A 13,514-nucleotide genomic window follows, 5' to 3' on the forward strand; every position below is an offset into this window, starting at 1 on the left:
TGACCTTGGGCAAATTATTTCTCCTCTATGGGTCTTTGCTTCTTCATTTGTAAAAAGTGGGATTTGGATTAGATCTCAGAGTGTTCCCCAGAGCCTCCCTTTCACCAGCACCACTTGACAAGTGGAAGTTAGAAACTTGCCTTTCTTAGGCAAATGTGACTGTCCTGCTGTTCCCAGGATTAACAGCTGGGAAGTGCTCCCAAAACCCTGTCGATTAGGCACAAAGGCATTGCTCATGCACAGGATTGCCATGCATCATTTGGGAACAGACTCTTCTTCACCTTTATTAATACACTAAGATGATTACAAAGTCTCCTAATGAAAATCCAGGGGATGAATAATTGATTTAGGAACTGCCTGGAGTCAACATCAAGTTATCTGGGATTGTAGAGGCAGAGAAATGTTGCAACGGAAGGGGACTGTGGAGGTCACTTAGTCCAACCCCCTCATTTTAGATGAGGAAAGTAAGACTGAGAAGGAAAGTAATTTTTTCAAGGTCATGCAAATAGGCAGGGGTTGAGTTGAGACTAGCAACCCCAAATCCATTCTCTGAGTCCTGAGGAAGACTGTGACTATGTTGGGCCTGGCCACTTTGTCCGATTCTGCTGATTGAGTTCTTCCTTATGGGAAAGGGTGACTTATAGGATCTGGTGAGCAACAGGGACCAGAGAAAGTCAGGGTTAGGAAGCAAAAGGCAGAATTCATTGGGCCAGATTCAGGAAAACAGGGCCAAGAATTTGGATACCAGTCTACTGGCTTGAGTTGGGAAGAGAGAGCAAGTAGTAGATATGGAACTCAGTAGATAGTCAGGCTTCATGTAGCACTCCCTTCCCCCAGAGAAGCACCCAATGTCAAGGTGCCTTGACAAAATCAAGCTGGAAGGCAGGTACCAATGGCTCGCACTGGATCAGAAAGGAAGGGCAAGAGCATAGGCAAGGTGGCCAGGTTGAGCAGGACATGAAAGTGGAAACTTGAGATAAAGAAGACCTACTCATACCTGAGTCCTGGAGATGGAGGCAGGGACACAAAACTGTAAAGACAAATGCCTTCCTCTTTCAGCATCCTCTCTGCACAAGGACCATCCCAGGTATTAAGTCTGAGTTTGACTTGTCAGGGAAGAAAGTTCTGATAAATGTATTCAGTGGGATGTGAGATATGTATGGGTGAGTCTGTGTGTGTGTGTGTGTGTGTGTGAGAGAGAGAGAGAGAGAGAGTGACAGCCATACAGAGACACAGAGACAAAGAGAGACAGAGACAGAAAGAGACAGAAAGAGAAAGACAGAGAGACAAAGAGACAGAGACAAAGGGAGACAGAGACAGAAAGAAAGCAGAGAAAGAAAAAGAGACAGAGATAGCGAAACAAAGAGTAAGAGTCAGTGAAAGAAATATGTAGCACATGGTTTAGTGATGGTGATAAAGGTCATAGATCTAGAGGTCATCTAATATCAGACTAGTGAAGTGACTTATCCAAAGACACACAGCTAGTAAGTAGCAGAGCTATTCAGGCTGTGAACCTAGGACTTCTGACTTTAAACACAACGCCCTTTTTACTATGCCCCTTAAAGACAGGCAACTACAAGCAAAGACAGGCAAACAACAACAACAATGGGAAGAGGAAGGAAATAAACATTTCTTGTTATTCGGTCATTTTTCAGTTGTGTCTGACTCTACCTGGTCCCATTTAGGGTTTTCTTGAGCAAAGATATTTAAGTAATTTGCCATTTCCTTTCCCAGCTCATTTTACAAATGAGGAAACTGAGGCAAACAGAGTTAAATGACTTTTTCAGGGCCACACAGTTAGTAAATGTCCGAGGCTGGACTCTAACTCAGGTCTTCCTGACTCCAGGACCAGCTGTCTATCTGTATCACCTAGCTGCCAAAAAACATTTATATAATGCCTGCTATGTGCCAGGCATTGTGCTAAATGCTTCTTACAAATATTTTCTCATTTGATCACAACCCTGTGAGAGAAGTACTACTTCACAATAATAATAATAATAACTAACATTTATATAGCACTTACTACATGCCAGGTACTGTGCTAATCACTTTTCAGTTATTATCTCATTTGATTCTTAAAATAACCCTTGCAGGTAGGTGTTGTTATTGCCATTTTACAGTTGAGGAAACTGAGGCAAACAGATATTGAGTGACTTGCTCAAGGTCACATGGTAAGTATCTGAGGCCAGATTTGAACACAGATTTTCCCTTGTTCCAGTTCTAGCGCTCTATTAAATGTACCTACAGCTGGCGATGATGGTGAAAATGATGATAAAAAAAATAACAATAATAAATTTTTAAAAATTGAAGACCTGGTAAAGGGATCAAAAGCTAATATCTTGGGTGGGAGGCAGCAAGGTGTTGCAGTGGATAGAGTATGGGCCCTGAAGTCAGGAGGACCTGAGTTCAAATCTGGCCTCAGACCAAACACTTGACACTTACTAGCTGTGTGACCCTGGGCAAGTCACTTAACCCCAATTGACTTAAAAATAAAAAAAGAAAGCTAAATATCCGGAGGAAGGAAGTCTTTGGGCTCACCTGACCATCTCATACCAAAAGTCTGTTCAGGGAGAAGGTACCATGTTTCATTGTAAAGACTGCTGGTTTTGGAGTCAGAGAACCTTGGATTTGAATCCTGGCTTTGCCATTTACTACTAGTGAGAGCTTGGGCATGTCATTGCCCCTCTCTAAGCCTCAGTTTCCATATCTGTCAAAGGAGGGGATTGAACTAGATGATCTCTAAGATCCAGCCCTTTCCAGTAAACCTATGATCCTATGATCATCTCACTGCATAGATAATATGAGTAATGACCCAAGTCTGGATTCAGTTTCTCCTCCACAAGCATTTTGTTATCGCTTCTCCTGTGTTCCTGTGCTCTGATTATCTTAGGTATTGGCTATGTAGCTTTTGAAGATAGGTGTTGATATATAGGTCACCAGTGTATTTTCTGTGCTTTCCCTGTGTTACAATTAGCTCTTCTGTATTATATCTCTGTGTGTGAGTATCTATTTGGGACATTGGGTAAGAGGAAAAAGAGTCTTTAAATCATAGAAATTTTAATCATTGAAACTGAATGTTGTGTTAGAGAGTTGCTCATGACCAATGGGCTCAGGAAGAGCTCAAGAGATTTTCTCACTCTCTTGGCTTTTAGTCCCAACTTAGGAAACCCAATTGTCCTATCTACAAGTATCCTGAAAATGATTCTTCTCTCGCAAATGTGCAGTTCACAATATTATGGAGGAAAGTTTTATTAAAAGGAGGACAACAAAACCAAACTCTTTTCTTGTAGCTGTTTGCCTGTTTCCTAAACTCTAAAATGGGGATAATAATAGCATTGTGACATATGAAAATCTGAGATATATAATTTCTGGGTAACTAACAATCATTTTATTAATTATGGCTAGTGAAAATTAATAAGAAAGGTCAGTAGCACTCTCGGGGACCAAAAATGAATCATGGAGGCCACTCATGCTTAATATTCTTGGAAGAGTGGGTTTTCCCAACAGGCCAAAATGAACTATGACTTGGTTAACAATGAGAAAATGAATATCAGAATGAGAGGTGGGCTAATTCTTTTTAAAAAATTAATTTATTTTTAGTTTTCAACATTCACTTCTACAAGATTTTATGTTCCAAATTTTCTCCCCATCTCATCCCTCTCCCTACCCCAAGATGGTGTGCATTCTGAATACCCCTTCCCCTCATCTGCCCTCTCTTCTATCACCCCTCCCTTCCTTATCCCCTTCCCCTTCTATTTTCCTGTAGGGCAGGACAGATTTCTATACCCCATTGCCTGCATATCTTATTTCCCAGATGCATGTAAAAACAATTTTTACATTTGTTTTTAAATCTTTGGGTTCCAAATTCTCTCCCTTCCTCCCTGTCCACCTACCCTCACTGAGAAGGCAAGCAACTTGGTAGAGATTATTCATGTGTAGTCATGCAAAACACTTCCATAATAGCCATTTTGTAAAATACTAACTATATTTCCCTTCTTCCTATCCCACTACCCATTTATTCTATTCTTTCCTTTGATCCTGTCCCTCCTCAAAATTGTTTGCTTGTAATTACCCCCTCCTCCAATCTGTCTTTGCTTCTGTCATCTCCTCTTTCTTATCCCCATTCACCCCTATTTTCCTGTAGAGTATGATAGATTTCCATACCCAATTGAATGTGCATGTTATTCCCTCCTTAAGCCTAATCCAATGAGAATAAGATTCATTTATTCCCTCTTACCTCCCTCCACTTCCCCTCCATGGCAAAAGCTTTGTATTCCCTCTTTTATGTGAGATCATTTACCCCATTCTACCTCTCCCTTTCTCCTTCTCCCAGTACAATCCTCTCTCACCTCTTAATTTTATTTTTGAGATATCATCCCTTCATATTCCACTCACCCTGTGCCCTCTGTCTATATATATTCCTTCCAACTATCCTAGTGCTGAGAAAGGTTTCATGAGTTACGAATATCAGCTTTCCATGTAAGAATGTAAGCAGTTCAACTTTAATAAGTTCCTTATGATTTCTTTTTCCTGCATATCATTTCACGCTTCTCTTGAGTCTGGTATTTGAAAGTCAAATTTTCTAGTCAACTCTGGTCTTTTCATCAAGAATGCTTGAAAGTCCTCTATTTCATTGAATTTCACTGAATTTTTCCCTTGAAGGATTATACTCAGTATAGTAGGTGATTCTTGGTTTTAATCCTAGTTCCTTTGACCTCCGGAATATCATATTCTAAGCCATCCAATCCCTTAATGTAGAAGCTGCTAAATCTTATGTTATTCTGATTGTGTTTCCACATTACTTGAATTGTTTCTTTCTGGTTGCTTGCAGTATTTTCTCCTTGACCTGGGAACTCTGGAATTTGGCTATAATATTCCTAGGAATTTTCCTTTGGGGATCTCTTTCAGGAAGTGATCAGTGGATTCTTTCAATTTCTATTTTATCCTTTGGTTCTAGAATATCAGGGCAACTTTCCTTGATAATTTCTTAAAAGATGATGTCTAGGCTCTTTTTTTGATCATGGCTTTCAGCTAGTCCAATAATAATTTTTAAATTATCTCTCCTGGATCTGTTTTTGTTTTTCCAATGAGATATTTCACATTGTCTTCTATTTTTTCATTCTTTTGGTTTTGTTTTATAGTTTTTTGATTTCTCATAAAATCATTAGCTTCCATTTGCTCCATTCTAATTTTTAAGGAATTAGCTTTTGGACTTCCTTTTTCATTTGGCCATTTCTGCTTTTGAAAGCATTCTTTTCCTCATTAGCTTTTTGGACCTTGTTTGCCATTTGGGTTAGTCTAATTTTAAGGTGTTATTTTCTTCAGTATTTTTTTTTGGGGGGGTCTCCTTTAGCAAGCTGTTGACTTGTTTTTCATGATTTTCTTGTATCACTCTCATTTCTCTTCCCAGTTTTTCCTCTACTTCTCTTACTTGCTTCTCAAAATCCGTTTTGAGTTCTTCCATTGCCTGGGACCAAGTCACATTTTTCTTGGAGTCTTTGGATGTAGGAGCTTTGACTTTGTTGTCTTCTTCTGGTCCTATGTTTTGATCTTCTTTGTCACCAAAGTAAGATTCTATGGTCTGATGGTTTTTTGCACAGTTTGCTCACGTTCCCAGACAATTACATGACTATTAAACTCTTTCTTAAAATAGGGGTCTGCTTCCAGGTTGGGAGAATGTACTGTCCCAAGCTTCAGGGCTTTTGTGCAGCTGTTTTCAGAGATACTTCTAGGGACCTATAAATTTTCAGTTCTTCCAAAGGTGAGGAGTCTACTCATTTCCTGGCCTGTGCTCTGGTCTATGAGTGACCACAAGCACTCTTTTCTTCCTTGGAATGATGAGGAAGATTCCCTTTCCGCTGCTGCCAGAAGCTCCACCACACCAGCACTCCTCCTCACTCCAGGACCGCCACCCAGAACTGTGACTCAGATCCAAGCATGGGCAAAGCAACAGAATCCTGCCTCAGCACCAGCAAAGAGATCCCTGTAATCCCCCTCTGATCAGCTGCTTGATCCCCCCACTGTCTGTGGGCCAAGAGCTCTGGAAGCAGCTGCCACCCCAGAGCTGCACCAGGACTGGAGCTGGACCATGCTTCTCTCTCACCCAGGTCTGCTAGACCTTTCCCATTGACCTTCTAAGTTGTCTTTAATGTTTGTGGGTTGAGAAGTGTGGAAACCACTACAGCTGCTAATGATTTAGTCCCTTGAGCCCTGCTCTGGGTTCACTGAGGCCTAGTCTTTGACTGCACGCCCATGCTGAACTGTGCTCCTCTACCAGCCTGGTTTGATAGAACCTTTCCAATCAACCATCCAGGTTTTCTTGGGTTAGAAATTTGTTTCACTCTATCTTTTTGTGGTTCTACTGCTCTAGAATTTGTTTAGAGTCATTTTTACAGGTATTTGGAGGGCTTTGGGGGAGAGCTCAAGCAAGTCACTGCTTTTACTCTGCCATCTTGGCTCTGCCACCCCAAGGTGTGTTAATTCTGATGAGGGGCTGGGGCATGTGATTCTGATCTTGTCACTCATCGACAGAAATCTCAAGCCAGACTACTCCTCCTCAGGACAATCTATAGGAAAGGACCTATCCTGTACCCAGTCAATGAGCAATGAACAGTGGTGGGGTGAGAATTCCACCTACATTAGATTCTCTTTGTAGGGTCTTCTAGTTGGATTGGGAGAAGAGCCTATATCCAGAAGATTTGAACAATCTCATCTATCAGCAATGTCCTTCACAAGGATTGGGTTTTGAATGAGGAAATAGAAAGGGAAAAAACCCTGCATCCCCCTGTAAACTGAGGCAAATGATCTCTTGAGGGAATTTAGATCTCTTTCCCCCAATGGGGAAGAAACCTGGAGAACATAAAGAACAGTTCTTGAGATTTAAATTGTACCCCCAGAATTAAACACAGCACTCCAGATTTTGGTCTGTTTTAGTGATGAGAAGAACAGGATTTCATAGACTGAAATAACTTTAGGGCTTGAAGTGACCTTGGCTATCATCTGCTCCAGGGATTCTTAATTTGGGATCTACTAACTTGTTTTAAAATATTTTGATAACTGTATTTAATAGAATTGGTTTCTTTTGTATTCCTATGCATTTTTATTTTATGCATTTAAAAATATTTTCTGAGAAGGGGTCTATGGATTTCCTCAGACTATAAAAAGGAAATGTGATATAGAAAATGTGAGTCTAACCCCTTCATTTTCCTGAAAAGGAGACTGAAGCCCAAATAGGTTAAGTGGCTTACCCAAGGATTTATTTTCCCTTCAACCCACACTCCACTTATTTCTTCTCACAGAAGGGAGTTACAGCCTCCTTCTCTATGACATTCAACTTCAAATTCCTCAGTCCTCCCCATCCACTCTCTAGTTTTGGTGTCCCTACCTCAGCTTAAAGGGAAGGGGTCTACAGTGGTATAGGCATTGTCAACAATTACATAGCCCTGGAGTCTTTGCTTATGAAAGGTTGTGCCTTGGGTCACTATCAGGATAGGCCCTCCCCCCCACTCACAAAAATAGTGTGGTTTTCAGTGTTCCAGACTGTCTGTTGTCCAATCTGCAATAAAAGACACTGAGGCAGAGATCTGAGCCAAAAACCATTTATTAAAGGGACAGACCCCCTCAGATTTTCCTCATGATCTGAGATGCCTCCTTCCTCCAGGGCCTTAGTTTTATAGTGATTGATACCAGCATGATACAGAAAAAGCAGAGTAAAATACAGAATTTCATTGGTTGACAGACCTATGCCTTCTTCCTCCAGACCTATACATTGGCTCTCCAAAGGGCCTGAGAAGATGCATTTATGTGAGTGGTCACAGGATGGGCAAGCCAATGGTCATCCCTACTGATTAAGTGAGCATAGGATGGGTACCTCCTCATGTTGGACAATGGAGGGTGGTCTGGAGGTACAAAATGAAGTTGGAGGATTTTCCATATCATTAGGTCACCCTAGCAGGGCTTGGTCATGATGATTAGGAAAAGAGGGTGGAGATCCAGAGATCCTTTCATCCACACTGGCCTTGATCATTCACTCATGAGGTCCAAAGGGTAGAGGTCTTCTACTCAGCATTCTGTGGTTAGGCAAGTGAACTTTATAACAAGCAATTGAACTTCTAACTTGTAGGCCTATAAGAAAGAATCTGTCCATCTAACCTCATCTAATTATCCCTAAATATAATATATGTATAACATGTGCTAATATATGTAATTCCTATATTAATGTTAGTTGACTAGACTGACTAAATGTATACTGATAGACAAATATAATACCAATAATTACTAATAATCACCACCCCTATGGAATCACACTAAACTGAGTACTACTGATTGATTGGAATAAAAATAGCAGTTTAAAGATTATTCAATAAACTGTGAAACCCATGAGAAAGATATTTTTAACCTCTCTATCTCCAAGTGCCCTTAGGGCATGAGAATCACCAGAATGATTCTAGTATTGAATGGGAGAAAATTCAGACTTTTAGTCCTATATCTTATAATGAAGATGGGTGCAGGTGCAAATGGGGAAGAATAGGGGGACCTGTGGGCCACCACACAGCCAAGTCTGGTTTATATAAAACTGTTGTGCAACTCAGTGTTATTTTTTTTAAAAAGTCAGTGTTACTTTTTTTTAAAATGTGACCTCTCTCTCTCTCTCCCTCCCCACTTTGCTCCTTCCCTCTTTCTTTTTCTGTCTCTCAATCTCTCTCTTTCCTCTCTCTTTCTCTCTCTCCTCTTTCTCTCCTCTCTCTCTCTCTCTCTCTCTCTCTCTCTCTCTCTCTGTCTCTCTGTCTCTCTCTCTCTCTCTCTCAGTTTTTGTCTGTCTTTTAATATTCACACCAATATGGTACTTATCTAGGGTCATCATTTTTAAAGCGAAGGTAGAAGGCTATTTGATACGTTTTCACAACAGTAAACATCTCATTCTATTCAGGCAACTCTGCGGCTTCAAACCCTACTCCTAGTTCTGTCTTCTGGAGCTAATAAGAACAAGTGTAATCCTTCTTCCATATGACATCACTGATGCAATAAGTTCACATTAGCATGTTGGGCTGCTGCTTTGTCACATTATTGACAGACCGAGCTTGCAAAACACTAAAATTCCCTGGGCCTATTAATAAAACTGTTGTCTAGTCTGCTTCTTCTATCCTGTGTTTGAACAGGCTTTTTTTTTTTTTAATCCAGATGTAGGATTTTAAATTTATCGGCTAAAATGACGTCATATTAAATTTGATCCATCATTCTGGGATCTTTTGGAACTTATTCACCAACTCCATATGGCAGCTTCGTGGACGAGGTGAGATTTGAGCAGAATATTAAACGAGAGGGATAATTTGGAGGAGAGAAATAAGAAACATGTTTCAAGTTGAGGGAATACTGTAGTCAAAGGAAGAAGGAGCCAGGTGTGTCCAGAAGACAGACGTTGATTGATTGGAGCAGAGTAGGAATCCTAGAAGAAAAGATTTATATTTGGTAGAGCAAGCACCCGTCCTCTGGACTATATATTCTAGAAAGCTTTGGGACAAAGTACATGGGTCCCTTAAGACTTGGTTCTGAGCTCAGCTCACTTGGCTGCATTACTTAGGGACTTTTCCAACTGCCTTGTACCTTCCACTCTCCCCCCCTCCTCCCCTGCCCCTTTCCCTTTCAGCTTCATTTTGTGTTTTGTCTTTCCTCTTTAGATTGTAAATTCCTTGAGGGCACAGATTGTTTTTCTTTTGTGGATTTGTATCCCCAGTGCTTGACTTAGTACCTGGGATATAGTAAGTGCTAAATAAGTGTTTATTGGTAGTTGAAGTTATGCACACAAGTCATTAGATGGGCAGGTCTTGAAGATGAAAAAAAAGAGACTCCCAGACATGGCAGCAAGAAGAAAGTATTTTCCTGTTTTTCAGGCTGCATGAATGGACTGGGTAGCTACCCATTCTCCAGCCTTCAAATGGATGCAAATGTAAGCCAGACTCTGGTACTAGCTACATACTTCTGTCTCATCTTGACATGCTGATGGTTCTCTTAAAGGCTCTACCTTCAGCAAGCAAATTCTGTCAGGTTTTACCAACCTGAGAAGATTTTTGAGGTGGGTTCCATTTTCTAAGAGCTAGCCCAGGTAAATATAAAGAGCTTCTTTACTGGTGACCCAGTAATGAATTTGCTTTGGGAACAGCAAAGGCCTTTTGAAGAGGGGTTTAGATCTGCTTTTGTGAAGTGAGTGTCCACACAGGTGAAATCATAGATCTTTGGAGACTTGAAGTAAGATAAGCAACAGGGACCCATTGCAAATCTCTGTGCTAGAGAGAGATGTGAATAATGCTTTGTTTGAGCAAGGGGAAACTTGTTGCTGTCTTTAGGATACATTGAAGAATGTAAACTCACTCACACAGTGGTTAGTGTACCTGTGAGAAGGGGTAAGAAGGGGTGGACAAATAGATCCAACCAGATCTACTTCATATGTCACTATTCCCTAACAATTTCTGCTCTGGGAAGGCTGGACTCTGCTATTTTCCCCTCTGACTCCCAACACCATGATCAATCCCAATAATACCTTTCCTATGGCATTCCCTGAAGGATGCCCTCTCCTTTTCCAATTATTTTTATTCTTTAAAAGTCCAACTTAGCTCAACTCCTCAGTGAAGCTTTCCATGACCACTCTAGCTGTACCTGATCTCTCCCTCCTCCAAGCTCCTACATAATTTATTATCTGTGTTTAATCATTATATATAGTCAAACAATGAAACCTGCAATTTACTGAGAACCTGCTCTGTGCAAGGTACTGATTATCTGTACTGCAAATTCAGCACTTGCGTAAAAGTGTCCCAGTGGTCTTGGTGCCATTTGAAGCTGTTTAAGCTTCCAACCACACTAAGACTTTTGGGACAGATGTCTTGTGCTATATATGTATATGTATATGTATATGTATATGTATATGTATATGTATATGTATATGTATATGTATATGTATAATGTATATGTGTATATGTATATGTATATGTATATGTAATAGATGTAATGTATATGTATATGTATATGTATATGTATATGTATATGTATATGTATACGTATACGTATATCGTATACGTATATGTATATGTGTATCCTATGTATATGTGTATGTGTATGTGTATGTATGTGTATGTGTATGTACATGTATACGTATATGTGTATGTGTATGTATATGCATATGTACGTGTATATGTCCACGTATATGCATATAACAATAACAACTAATGTTTATATAGTGCTTACTAAGCATTAAGTACTATGCTGATGAAACACTTTAAATTATTATCTCATTTGATCCTCACAACAACCCTAGGAGGTAGGTGCTATTATGATTCCCCATTTTACAGATGAGGAAACTGAAGGAAACAGAGATTAAGTGACTTGCCCAGGATCACACAGTGAGTAAGTATCTGAGGCCAAATTTGAACTCAGGTCTTCCTGACTCCAAGTTGGGCACTCTACCCATTGTGACACCTAGTAGCAACAAGGAACCAAGAAGCTTTCTTAATCTCCCCTGATCATAACACATAGGTAGTTTCCTTTACCATTTCTAAGCCAGCCCTTCCCTGGATCCTATGCCAGCGTAATAGAATGTCAGAGCTGGAAGGGATCTTTGAGATCCTTTAGTCCATCCCCTTCATTTTACACAGTAAATGGGCTTCAAAAAGAGAAATAACTTGCTTATGATCACTAAAGTCTGGTTCTTTGGAGTCCAGATAACTCATTGTATTGTGTGAAACTGCCATAGCATCTGAGCCTAGACAGAGGACTTTGTTAAGACTTCTCTTCAAGATTGGACATCATGGAGAGTCACTTCACCCTTCTAAGCCTCAGTTTCTCTAACTTCCCCAGGAAAATGAAGGGGTTGGACTGAATGGTCTCTAAGGTTCCTCTCAGGTGTAACATTCTAATTCCTATGGTGCCTAACTTTTGGCTCTAGGCAGCCTGTCCTACCCAAGCTGTCCCTTTTCTTCCTCCTCCCCTTCTCTCTTTTCCCACTCTCTACCCTGGGAAAAGACCTTGAGCAGGTTAGGGAGACCTGTGGCAAAGCTGGTTTGAGCATTTGGTTGGTCTTTCTCCATTCAGCCTCACCTCTCTCCCTCCTTCTGCCCCCACTGCCTACTCTACAGCTGGGAAGTTTTAATATTCTGTCTCTACAAATTAACACAGGAATTTTGCTGACAAGTCTTACCCTTTTCAAGGTTTAAATCCCAGGGCTCTTGAGCTGTGACAATTTAAATGAGAATGATTTCCAAAAACTGATGAGCGAAGTTTTAAATGTCTCATGGATACACATTGCCAAATCCTCCTTAAAAGTCTTCTGTAGGATAAAGTTGTTTCATGAGACTGCCTGGAGCAGAAGGGTGAGGGGTTTGAAAGACTCCCACAAACAAAGCCACAAAGTAGTTTTTCCTTTGGGGAATAATTCTAGAAGGTCAATTGGGAGCCACAAGGTACTTTAGATGCCACCTAATCCCTTATTTTACAGATGGGGAAGCAAATGAAATGACTTGCTCAAGATCACACAATTTAGGGACGGACTCTGAGTAGAGTCTAGGTGTCTTGACTCAATCCTGGAAGTCTTTCCTTAATGTTACGTTGCCTTTGGGTCATCATGTTTATCTCAAGTAGAGTATGGAGCATTAATCCAAACTGAAGGTCTGTGAGACAGAAAAGATGCCTAGCCTCCAAAAAGACAAAGATTAGGCTCTCTTCTGGACATTCTACCTAGATCCTTGAATTCTCAGAATTTCCTTCAGCTTCTTCTAATCTTTCTCTCTCTCTCTCTCTCTCTCTCTCTCTCTCTCTCTCTCTCTCTCTCTCTCTCTCTGCAATTGGGGTTAAGTGATTTGCCTAGAGTCACACAACTAGTAAGTGTCTAAGGCTGGATTTGAACTTAGGTCTTCCTGACTCCAAGTCTGTGCTCTATGCACTGTACCACTTAGCTGCCCTCTAGCTTCTTCTAATCCTGACCATAAAACAACAAAATCACAAAGGCTGGAGACCAGTGCTTCCCCAACCTTACCTCTACCTCAGTGGATGAAATGAGACTATATTTACAAAGTGCTTAGCACTGTGCATGGCAAATAGGAGGTGCTTAATAAATGCATATTTCCTCCCTTCCTCTTTCATTCCCTTAACTCAAATCCTCCTAGTATTGAAGAAACTAGGAAGGACAGTCTAATTTTCTAAGGACAACTATATGTAGAGAATGGATAACAGATTCCCAGAATAGCTGTTACAAAGTAAGCTGAATGCACGGGTAATCTAATAAGAAAGGAGGCAGAAGAAACTTCCAGAAACCTCAGACAATGTAGTACAAATGTCAGAAGGCTGGGGTACTCCCTGGCCCATACAGCTACCAGGTATAGCACATAGCACATAGCAGCCTGGTAGCTGTCCTGATCCATTCTGTACCTACAAACAGATTCAAGCAGAATCCTAGAGTGTCTGAGCTGAAGAGGCTTTAAAGCCTGTCATCTACTCCAACTGGCTCATGTTACATATGTGGAAGTAGA

The sequence above is a fragment of the Phascolarctos cinereus genome, unplaced genomic scaffold, assembly GCF_003287225.1.
Source record: "Phascolarctos cinereus isolate Bilbo 61053 unplaced genomic scaffold, phaCin_HiC Scaffold_5;HRSCAF=322, whole genome shotgun sequence".
Taxonomy (NCBI): domain Eukaryota; kingdom Metazoa; phylum Chordata; class Mammalia; order Diprotodontia; family Phascolarctidae; genus Phascolarctos; species Phascolarctos cinereus.